Here is a 13,048-nt window from a genome sequence, read left to right on the forward strand (position 1 = left end):
ACCTCTCTTAGCACTAGAGGAGAGTCTTCAAAAAGAAGAATGTGAGCAATAATGTTTTTCAGTTTCTCCCTCCCTGCACATATCGTACTCACTTAGAATACCAAACTCTTCTTCAAAATAAGGTTTTTCAAGCTGTTGGTGCAAGTAATCCATAATCAACCTATAAGTCAAAATTGGGATGAGTTTATTGTATGAGCCAGTTTGAGGCCTACAGCCCGGAGGAGAACCTTCCCCAAGGAGGGAAGCACTTCAAAGAAGTGAGGTGCACAGCATAGCTATGTATCATCTTGGAACAAGGAATATACGTCACATATGATAGGAATATCTCTTTTACTATAGTTACAAGATGTTTTGCTAGCACACAGGTCAGTGTTCACAAGATGAGCACAATATGTCAGTAATTAATCTTTAGTTTCTGGGAAGAAATGCTTATCTTTAAAGAAATGCTGAAATGGGAGGAGGCATACATCCTCATCCTTAAGGGCATCATTCTTGGCTTTGGGACACTGTCAATGTTTAAAGCAGACATACAATGTGTACTCAACAGGCCACATCAGCCTTTTTGGAAAAATAAGGTCAGGCTGAATTAGTTTTAAACCAAATGGCTTCCTCATACCTTGATATATCTTATTGCTTTTCATTTATTCATCAAAGCTTAAATATTAACTCTATGCCTTAATTTTTTTCTTTTAATCTCCTGGATCATCTTTCTTCTCCTGTCTCCTGAATGAAGGCAATCCCTAAGGTGCTTGTCTTTCTTTTTATCTATCCTCTTTTCTTGAATGTCCTGGAAATTAGGCATCATGTTTTTGAGTTGCTTTATTTATCACCTGGTAAACAGGTAGATTTTAGAGATCTTTCTAAATACTTTTCTGACCAAAAGAAAATTGTTTTCTACACAAAAATCAAGTGTTAACAAATCAAGCCTGTACAATATGCAAAATCTCCATTCCTGTTGTATTATTATTCTGCAGTGTGTGGAAACAAATCTCTCACTTTCTTCCCTTTCATTCTGGACTTGAAATCAAATCTCTTCCTATTCAGTGTATTCTTTTTGTTAATGCTCAGTATCAGAGAATACCAACACCAGAATAAATATTCAGACTCTTCTTCACTTGAGTAATTGAAAAAGGGGATATGACTGAACAGCTCTGCTCATCATGATTCAGGCAAGACCATTCATACAGTGAGGAATAAGAAATATTGGTACCTACCCTGCTGGTACATACTAATGGTATGGTAATTAGTATTTGATCTTTGGGTCACCTCTAGTTCTAATATAGACACATAATAAAAGTGAGTATTAGGCATAAATTTTAGGCTGAATTTGAATCTTAGGAGGCTATCACATGTGCAAATTATATTCTTTGGATATCTTACAATTGATCTTAATAGGTTATTTTAAAGAAAATCTCACCAGAGATATAGCTCCAAGGTAAAATGTGAAATGATGAGGAGTGATGTCAGCACCATGGCAGAGGGAGTTGTTCCATTTGTCTCTCCCCTGTAAGTCACAACTAAATGGACATTCACTAACCAACAGAGGATTTGCTTCACAGCAGAACAGGACACCTGAGAGATCCACGCAGCCATACACCTGAAGGTGGGAGGACTGGATCCCTGGGAATTGATGGAACTGGGTGAACGGACCCCTCCCCATCCCTCACAGCAGCAATCCAGGTCACAGATCCTCACACAGTGGCCAGCATGACTGTAAGAGTAGGCAGAGACAGCCTGGCTCATGTGCAAATGCTGTTGGAATGGTGGCCCTGCTTGCAGGAGTGCTGACTGTGCTTCAGCAGCCCCGCATGTGGGAATGCTCCCTGCCAAGTGGCAGCAGCTCAGTCACTATGAGGGATCCCTGCCCACCAAGCATAGTGGCTCAGCTGAGCTGCCCAGGAGCAAAGAGCCAGCCCATGCACCAAAGAAAGCTCCCCTCCCATCCTGCCTAGTGCAGCAGCTTGGCCAGTCCCCTGCCAAGCACAGAAGTCCCACCTGCATGAGAGCAACCTGCTGGTGGAGCACAGAGGCCCTCACCTGTGCTTGCATGCATGAGCCACCAGCCAGCTGTGGTCAGGTCATGCAAATGCAAAGCAGACTGATTGGCACAACTTCCAGCAGAGAGGCTGGGATCAGAAAACACAGCTCCTGCTCCCCAGCAGTGACAGGGGGAATCTGCGACCTGATACTACCAGAAATGTGCCAGCAAAGGATCAATTCATCAAACACTATGAAGAACTATGGTGACACTTCAGAGCAGAAGGAAAATGACAAGTCTCCAGAAACCAATCCAGAAGTCACAGAAATTTACAATCTAAATGACAGAGAAATCAAAGTAGTTGTCATAAAGAAACTCAACGAGCTACAAGAAAACTCAGAAAGAAAGTTCTATGAGCTGAGGAATAAAATTAATGAGCAGAAGGACTACTTCACCAAAGAGATTGAAGCTCTAAAAAAAATCAAGCAAATTCTGGAGATGAAGAACACAATTAATGTGATAAAAAATAATCTAGAAACCTTAAAAATCAGAGCTGATGTTATGGAGGACAGAATTGGTGATTTAGAGGATAGACATATAGAAATGCTTCAGGTGGAGGAGGAGAGAGAACTAATATTAAAAAAAAAAATGAATAAATTCTTAGAGAAATATCCAACTCAATTAGGAAAAGCAACATAAGGATTATATGTATTCCAGAGGGGGAAGACAGGGAGAAAGGAACAGAGAACTTGTTCAAAGAAATAATAGCTGAGAACTTCCCAAACCTGGGGAAAGAACTGGATTTACAAGTACGTGAAGCCAATAGAGCTCCTAATTACATCAATGTAAAAATACTTTCTGCAAGGCATATAATATTAAACTGGCAAAGTCAATGACAAAGAAAAAATACTAAAAGAGGCAAGGCAGAAGAAAATAACCTACAAAAGAACCCCTATCAGGCTTTCAGCAGATTTCTCAGCAGAAATCTTACAGGCTGGGAGAGAGAAGAATGATATATGGAAAATACTGAAAGACAAAAACTTTCAGCCAAGAGTACTCTATCCAGTAAAACTATCCTTCCAATATGATGCAAAAATAAAAGCCTTCCCAGATAAACAAAAGCTGAGGGAGTTCATCGTGACAAGGCCTGGCTTACAAGAAACATTGAAAGGAGCCCTCCCATCCGAAACTAAAAAGTAAAGGTTTACAAAACCTTGAACAAGGAGATAAATAGACAGATAGAATCAGAAAATTGCAGCTATATATCAGAATAGGTTAGTAAACACTCAAGTATAACATAAAAGATAAAAGGAAGGAAAACATAAAAAGTAACTGTAAACACTTCAATTTAGTCACAAACTCACAACACAAAAAAGAATAATTTGTGACAACAATTACTTAGAAGAGGAAGAAGAAAGGGATGCAACCTGCTTAGGCTAATGGAAACAAGAGGCTATCAGAAAATGGAATATCTCATATATGAGATCTTTTATACAAATCTCATGGTAATCACTAAATGAAAAATCAGAGCAGAGCCACAAATCATAAATAAAGAGAAAACTGAGAAAACCATCACAGAAAACCACCAAACTGAAATGGCAGTCTGAAATATAAGGGAAAAGAAACAATGGAAATATAGAACAACTGGAAAACAAGAGATAAAATGGCAGTATTAAGCTCTCAATATCAATAATCACTCTAAATGTAAATGGATTGAATTCTCCAATCAAAAGACACAGACTGCCTGGATAGATTAACAAACAAAACCCAACAAGATGCTGCCTCCAGGAAACACATCTGGGCTCTAAATACAAACATAGGCTCAGAGTGAAGGAATGGAATATGATACTCCAAGCAAATGGCAAGCAAAAGAAAGTAGGTGCTGCCATACTTATTATATTAGACAAAGCAGACTTCAAGATAAAAAAGACAATGAGAAACAAAGAGGGACAGTATATAATGATAAAAAGGACATTCCACCAAGAGGACATAACACTTATGAATATATATGCACCTAACACACGAGCACCAAAGTATATAAAGCAACTATTAACATACCTAAGGGGAGAAGTTGACAGCAACTCTATAATAGTAGGGATCCTCAGCACCCCACTTACATCAATGGATAGATCATCTGGACAGAAAGTTAATAAGGAAACAGTGGCCTTAAATGAAATACTAGACCAGATGGACTTAATAGATATACAGAGAGCAGTCTATCCAAAAACAGCAGAATACACATTCTTCTCAAGTGGACATGGAACATTCCCAAAGATAGACCATATGTTGGGAAACAAGGCAAGCCTCAATAAATTTAAGAAGACTGAAATCATATCAAGCATCTTTTCCAAGCACAATGCTAAGAAACTAGATATCAACTACTAGAAAAAGGCCACATGCTGCTGAACAACCATTGGGTCAATGAAGAAATGAAAAAATATCTGGAGACAAATGAATATGAAAATACAACATACTGACTCTTACGGGATACAGCAAAAGTGGTACTAAGAGAGAAAATTATAGCAATACAGGTCTGCCTAAACAAACAAGAAAAACATCAAATAAGTAATCTTAAACTACACCTAACAGAATTAGAAAAAGAAGAACAAACAAAGCCCAAAGTCAGCATAAGGAGGAAAATAATAAAAATCAGAGCAGAAATAAATGAAATAGAGACTAAAAAGAAAACAAGAGAAAGGATCAATGAAATTAAGATCTGGTTCTTTGAGAAGATAAACAAAATTGACAAATCCTTAGACTCACTAAGAAAAAAAGACAGCTTGCTCAAATAAATAAAATTGGAAATGAAAGAGGAGAAATTACCATGGATACCTCAGAAATACAAAAGATTATAAGAGAATACTATGAAAAACTATATGCCAACAAATTGGATAACCTAAAAGAAATGAGTAAATTCTTAGACTCATACAACCTCCCAAAACTGAATCAAGAAGAAATAGAGAATCTGAATAGACAAATCACAAGTAAAGAGATTGAAACAGTAATCAAAACCTCCCAAAAAACAAAAGTCCAGGACCAGATGGCTTCTCTTTAGAATTCTACCAAACATTGAAAGAAGATTTAATATCTATCCTTCTCAAACTATTCCAAAAACCTGAAGAAGACACAATACTTCCTAACTCCATCTATGAGGCCAACATCACCCTGATCCCAAAACAAGACAAGGACAACACAAAAAAGGAAAAATACAGGCCAATATCACTGATGAACATAGATGCAAAAATCCTCAACAAAATATTGGCCAACCGAATACAGCAATACATTAAAAGGATCATACACATGATCAAGTGGGATTTAAACCAGGGATGCAGGGATGGTTCTACATTCTCAAATCAACCAATGTGATGCACCACATTAACAAAATGAGGAATAAAAATCACATGATCATCTCAATAGATGCAGAGAAGGCATTTGACAAGATCCAATATCTATTTATGGTAAAAACTCTCAATAAAGTGGGTATAGAAGGAAAGAACCTCAACATAATAAAGGCCATATATGACAAACCCATAGCCAACATCATACTTAACAGTGAAAAACTGAAAGCCATCCCTCTGAGAAGAGGAATAAGACAAGGGTGCTTACTCTCATCACTCCTATTCAATATAGTACTGTAGGTTTTGGCCAGAGTAATTAGGCAAGAAAAAGAAATAAAAAGTAACCAAATTGGAAAGGAAGAAGTGAAACTCTCACTGTTTGCAGATGACATGATGCCATATATAGAAAACCTTAAAGAATCCACCAGAAAACTATTAGACATAATTAATAACTACAGCAAAGTTGTAGGGTACAAAATCAACTTACAAAAATCAGTTGCACTTCTATACACTAATAACTAACTAGCAGAAAGAGAAGTCAAGATTACAATCCTATTTACAATTGCAACAAAAAGAATAAAATATCTAGGAATAAACTTAACCAAAGAGGTGAAAGATCTATACACTGAAAACTCTAAGACATTATTGAAAGAAATTGAAGACATAAAGAAATGGGAAGATATTCTGTGCTCATGGATTGGAAGAATAAACATAGTTAAAAGGTCCATATCACATAAAGCAATCTACAGATTCAATACAATCTCAATCAGAATCCCAATGACATTCTTCACGGAAATAGAATAAAGAATCCTAAAATTTATATGGACCTCATATATTTATATATATATAATTTATATATAAAATTTATATGGACCTCAAAATTTATATATAAAAGACCTCAAGTAGCCAAAGGAATCCTGAGAAAAAAGAACAAAGCTGGAGGTATCACAATCCCTGACTTCAAAATATACTACAAAGCTATAGTAATCAAAATAGCATGGTTTTGACACAAAAACAGACACACAGATCAATGGGACAGAATTGAGACCCCAGAAATAAAACCACACATCTATGGACAGCTAATCATTGACAAAGGAGCCAAGAACATACAATGGAGAAAGGAAATCTCTTCAATAAACGATGTGGGGAAAACTGGACAGCCACATGCAAAAGAATGAAAGTAGACCATTATTTTGCACCATACACAAAAGTTAACTCAAAATGGATTAAAGACTTGAATGTAAGACCTGAAACCATAAAACTCCTTGGAGAAAATATAGGCAGTACATTCTTTGACAACAGTCTTAGGAGCATATTTTTGAATACGATGTCTACTCAGGCAAGGGAAACAAAGAAAAAATAAGCCAATGGGACTACATCAGACTACAAAGCTTCCACAAGGCAAAGGAAACCATGACAAAAGGAAAAGACATCCCACCAACTGGGAGAAAATATTTGCAAATCATATATCTGGCAAGGGTGTAATTTCCAAAATATATAAAGAAATCATAAACTCAACAACAGAAAAACAAACAACATGATCAAAAAATGGGCAGAGGATATGAGCAGACATTTTTCCAAAGAAGATATACAGATGGCCACCAGGTACATGAAAAGATGTTCAACGTCACTAATTATTAGGGAAATGCAAATCAAAACTACAATGAGACACCATCTTACACTGTCAGCATGGCTATAATTAACAACACAAGAAATAACATGTGTTGGAGAGGATGTGGAGAAAAGGGTACACTCATACACTGCTGGTGGGAATGCAAACTGGTGCAGTCACTGTGGAAAACAGTATGGAGATTTCTCAAAAAATTAAAAATAGAAATACCATACAACCCAGCTATCCCACTACTGAGTATTTATCCAAAGAACATGAAATCAACAATATAAAGAGATTTATGCACCAGTGTGTTCATTTCAGCATTATTCACAATAGCCAAGACGTGGAAGCAACCCAAGTGCCCTGCTATGGATGAATGGATAAAGAAGAGGTGATATATATATACAATGGAATACAATTCAGCCATCCAAAAAGACAAAATCGTCCCATTTTCGACAACATGGATGGACCTCGAGGGTATTATGTTAAGTGAAATAGGCCAGACAAAAGCAAACAAACACTGTATGATTTCACTCATATGCAGAAGATAAACAAACACATGAATAAAGAAAACAGATTAGTGGTTACCAGATGGGAAGAGAGTGTGGGGTGAGGGAAAGGGATAAAGGGGCACATATATATGGTAATGGATAAAAATTAGACTATGGGTGGTGAGCATGATGCAGTCTATACAGAAATTGATAAATAATAATGTATACCTGAAATTACACAATGGTATAAACCATATGATGTCAATAAAATAATTGAAAAAATATATATTGATTTTTCCAAACATGAATACTTTTACCTTTCTTTTTTTTTTTGGTGAGGAAGATCAGCCCTAAGCTAACATCTGATGTCAATTCTCCTCTTTTTTCTGAGGAAGATTGGCCCGGGGCTAATATCCATGCCCATCTTCCTCTACTTTATATGGGACGCTGCCACAGTATGGCTTGACAAGCAGTGCATTGGTGCGCACCTGGGATCCGAACCTGCGAACTTCAGGCAGCCACAGCAGAGCGTGCACATTTAACCGCTGCGCCACCGGGCCAGCCCCAATGTTTTTAACTTTTACTGTATTAAAAAGCAAGCCAAACCTTGTAAAATAATAAGTACTATATTTTTATTTAAAATTACTTCTAGGCATTTTATGAATAAACTGTCTGTAGTAAGTAGGACACAAAGAAGAAAATAACACATGAAGCTGCTTTAAAGTACAGAGGCTGCAGTACAATCTACTTGGAATATGATCGTACTTCTCTTTTCTTCCAACAAGCTTGGTGCCATTTTTCACCTTAAGTTTTTCCTTTAAGAAGCACATTGTTTGGAATTCATACTGCTCTCTTAGCAAGGTTAGGTTCTTGGTTGCCTTGACAGGATACGGAGGTCTCAATTCATGCTTGCATAGAGCTGAACTACCACAGTATAGCATCCCAGCACGGAAACTATTTTGCAGGCTCTCTGTCACACTACAAATTGATTTTAAAATACATTTGCCTTATAAAGGCAAAACGGCATTGCTTGTGCCTAAACACTGCATAAACCAAATTTAGTGACCTGTTTATTCTTCACGCTTACATGGACCAAGTCGTTTGCACTTCGGAATGTCCAATTGTCTACAATAATTTACTGCAGAAAAAAATAGTTTCCTATATTTCTAGAATCTCTTACTCTTTAACCTTACGAATTTGAGTGAGTCAGTTTAATCTCATATCCTTCTACAATAATGTATTTGTGTGTGTGTGCTATTACATGTATATACATTTGATCGCAGTTGTAATGTGGAGTGAGTGGTTTGTTCTATGCTTACTTAGTTGTAAAATTTAAGTAAAGCACGACAGAAATGCGTACACATTCTGACTTATTGACAAAGGCTGCAAATGTATTTCAGTTTGTGGAAAAGAAGACAATGTATTTATCTACTGTATTGGCTTATGAGGGCTATATTGGTAGCCTTTGTTTTCAAAAATTAATGGCAACTTTGTTTAGAAGACCAATGTATCAAATACTGTTTAAAACTGGTATTACCGCTATTTCAAAACTGGTATGCTTGTCAACAAGTAATACTTGACATACAAGAAATACTCATTTCAAGTAATACTTAACAATTTTTGAATAATTATAAAACTCTTAGCAGAGCCGAGCTTGTCAAGATTGCTTGATCTGTGTACATGTTAGTGCTGTAATTTTATTCAAAGAGATATAGTATACAAATGAAAATAAGAGGAAACATAGGGCTATGGTTCTGTTTGATTTGATATTAAGTTTATTCTCTGAGTGAGCAGATTAAACAGTTATTTTAATTCAATATTTTTAAAAATTATCTTTAGTTATGGATTTTTTTACTATATTGTACTGATGTTGTATAACAAAAATTTATCTTAAGTCTGAGGATATCTCTATTCAAATTACAGGGTTTTTTTGTCTGTGGTTCAGGTACCAGGACAGAATGAGTTAGATTATGCGATTCTCGCCCAATGCTTCAACCATTTATCTGGCATCCTATAATTCAAGAAAGGAAATTTAATTCCTATTTGGAAATGAAACAGAGAGGAGAAATTTCAAAGCAAGTCACATTGTCTACTGATCATAATGGGAATTGTACAAAACCTTGATAGGTTTTTTAAAGAAGGTATTTTCTTCTACAGAGGCAACTGTGCACTGACAATTGAAGTTAATAATTTTGTTTTAATTTAAACAAATGTGGGGTTGACTGAGTACCTCTTATTTTGAGTTTAGACTAAGAGAAGTATAGTAATAATCTCTTACGTGTATGGTTTACAAACTGCTTTTACATAAGGCATTCTCATTTAATCCTCACAGCCACACTATGAGAAGGAAATTATCATTTTCCCCATTCTAGAGTTAATAAAGGGCAGCAGAGATTATAAACTCTATGAGATCAGAATTAGGTTGGTCTTAGTCATCCCTGTATTTCCAGCACCTAAGATAGCGATTGGCATATAAGCTCTCAAGAATCATTTGATGCATGAGAATAACTGGAAGGATACATTAAATGGCTTAACTAGGGTCAAAAAACTAACAAACGGGAAGTCCAGAGCTTGAACATATATCTTATAGCTCCAAGAACACTGCCCTGGTTTTGTTTTGTTTTGTTTTTTCCCACTCAGTAGTAGTTATCTCATCCCTTCTCTTTTCCCCTTACTGCTCCCCATCAAAAAAATAGATGCTCATGAATTCTTTTAAAAATATGTATACATTTAAAGTATATTTTTCCTTTGAGTTTTAAATACTCTTACCCATTAAAAATAGCTGGAAAACAAAAGGTATTTTTCCTTTTCCTGTTCTTTCTCTGTTTTAATAATTACTGCTATCACAGCATCCAAGTTCACCTAAAGCAATAAGCCAGAAAGATGTGAAAATCTTTGACATCAAGGCACTGAGTGTGAAAATAGAACTCTATTGAGAAGATAATATGATCAGAAAAATTTCAGGTAATATACTTCATCCATAAGATGGTAATTTCTTGCTTCTGCAAGGATAAGCCTGCATTTCATGGGCTGTTTGGACAGTTTTGAGAGTGGGCCCATAGAAAAGAAACCTGAAACACCTTCTAGCACCATAGCCTTTGCCCATCTTGTTCTGGTAGCAAAATGTTTCCCCTTGGTGGTAGAAAGTATGTGATATTTAAAAAAACAAAACAAAACAAAAAACCCAGAAGCCCATTGTTATCCAGCCCTACTGAGATAAAACAAAAGATTAGGTTTCAAACTAGACTCACACAAATCTGAGGTCTTACCGTCTTTGCTAACAATTTCATACTTTCCTAATCATTTCACGGTCCCTGATTGCCAGTTGCCCGGCACGTTTTTTCGGGCACGTGATGATGTGCTCTGGCCCTTATCTGTAAACAATAATGTGTGTAGCTACTTCACCTTCACAAAAGAGACCTACCTGTTCAAACATGAAATATCTTCATCTCTACCCTCAGTTACATAGCTTACATGGCATTTTCCAGGGAGCCAGGCCCCATAAATCCACAGATTGCAAGTTTCTTTCCATAGCAATCCTATATCCAGCTAAAAGCATTCCATAGTTAAGGATTTGTTCTTGAAGTTCTCAGCCACCCAACTCCTGGGTCTTTTCACTGGCTGTCTTTTCTTGTTGCAACTCCAATCACATGACAATGTTGTTGGCTCCTCTCTCTCTGCCTTCTCATTCACCCGTTCCTTCCTTTTCCCTGGCCCCAAATCTAATTTCTCTCTCCGTGTCCCAAGGAAAGTAGTTTAAACATTGCCTATAGCTACTTTGGCTTTTGTTAATATTGTCACAGCCAAGCCTCTTATCAAGGATTTTCAGAAACTACCCCACGAAAGAAATCTGGTCTGAACTATTAAGAAACTGCATTTTTTATATTCTGATTTTACACACTCATAGGTTTTATTTTTCTTCAGACAATTAGGTTATATTATAATGTTCCAGTTACAACTTTATTTATAGTTGGGGATTGGTGTGGGAGGGAAAACTAAGCAGCACTCACCAAGGAGAAGAGTTTGGTCATAGTTAGAGAACTTGTAGGGCACAGATGATTCAGGAAGTTCCAGGAAAAAACTTAAGTAAAGAGAAAATAGAGCAAGTTTAGTTCAGAAACAATGCCCCTAGCATCAAAGGTTCAAGCTGACTTTGACTAAACCATAATATCTCTCACTTTGTCCTCATTCATTCATTGGTTAGAATACCTACTACACCCTCGGTGCTGTTCTGGGTGCTGGGGATATAGCAATAAACAGACAAAAATCCCTGCTCTCTTGGAGCATGCATTCCATAAAGAAATACAGATAATAAATTAGGAGACTAAGTTAAATACGTAATATGTTAGCTAGTGATAACTGCTGGAAAAACATAGAGAAGGTAGAGTAGAGGAGGAAGTGTTCCTCCAAACCAGCCCCTCATGGACTTGTGATGTGAATGTAAAAAGCACAACAAAACCAAAAGACCCAATTTCATACAACATTTCTGAGAGATACTGAAGGCACAAGGTAAGACTCAATTAGTGCAAAGTAGGTAAAGATTGGGGAAAAGGGATTCCCCCTATTTGAGTAGGTCAGTGTTGGCATGGAGGACCTTCCAAGGCAGCAGCTGGAGACAGTTTTGGATGTTGTAGGGCCCGAAGGAGCGAGGATTTCAAGACCTTAGAGCATGCCAGGCTTCTCAGACAGGCAGCAGAAATCTCTGTGGGGCTCAGAATTAGAGCCTGAGAATAGGGAAAATCTGGATGCCCTATTGTAGCCAATAACACTGTGTTTGTAAGTGTGAAACACAGCCTGAGACTTCCACGGGGGGGGCAGCTGGGGGAGACACCAGATCTGAGACAACGGGTAGACTCACTGATATGCTGGGAAATGTCAAACAACTCGCTTTCTGAGTGTAATTCTGACACTTATGTTGGTTGATATTCGTGTTAAGTTGAGTGAGACAAAAGTGAAACTAGTTTGTCAACGACGTGAGTGAATTGTTTATTGAATCAGTTTTGAATATTGGAAGAGTAAGTCATCAATTTTTTGTGCCTATTTACAATACAAGAGCTGCAGACATGACATACTAATATGTATCATTAGCATCTTCTTCATCTAAGTCTAGAATAAACAACGAGCAGAACAATATATCAAGCCCTAATTTGTAGCATTGACGAACCATGGTGTAAATACTCTTACCATTGCTGATATCAAGCTACCAAGGTGATGCTACCAAACATGGAGTTGGCAAGAATGTGCAAAAGCTTATATACTATAGCATTTCCACTATAGTGATAAAAAAATGTAAATCACACCAAGAGGATAGATAAGAAAAAGTAGTAAAATACTTAGGATGTGATGAGATTTGAATATTCTTATCTTTGCTTTAAGAAACAGTTCATTTAATTCTAAATTTACATAACATGATTTTTAATAATGGCTATGTTTAACAACTAGTATATTTCCTGCAAATTTAACATTGGCTCTGTGAGCCTGTACAAGCAGCTACCACACACCATTGGTGGATGCCAAAACTATATAAACGTGGGTTGTTATTATTAATAATGTGACAATTATTTTCAGGCTCAGGTTGCCCTGAAAAGGCAAGTTTTTTAAAAATAATATTTCAGTCTTTTAATTTTAC

The sequence above is a fragment of the Ceratotherium simum genome, chromosome 37 (genome assembly GCF_057802395.1).
Source record: "Ceratotherium simum simum isolate JZ-2026a chromosome 37, ASM5780239v1, whole genome shotgun sequence".
Taxonomy (NCBI): Eukaryota; Metazoa; Chordata; class Mammalia; order Perissodactyla; family Rhinocerotidae; genus Ceratotherium; species Ceratotherium simum.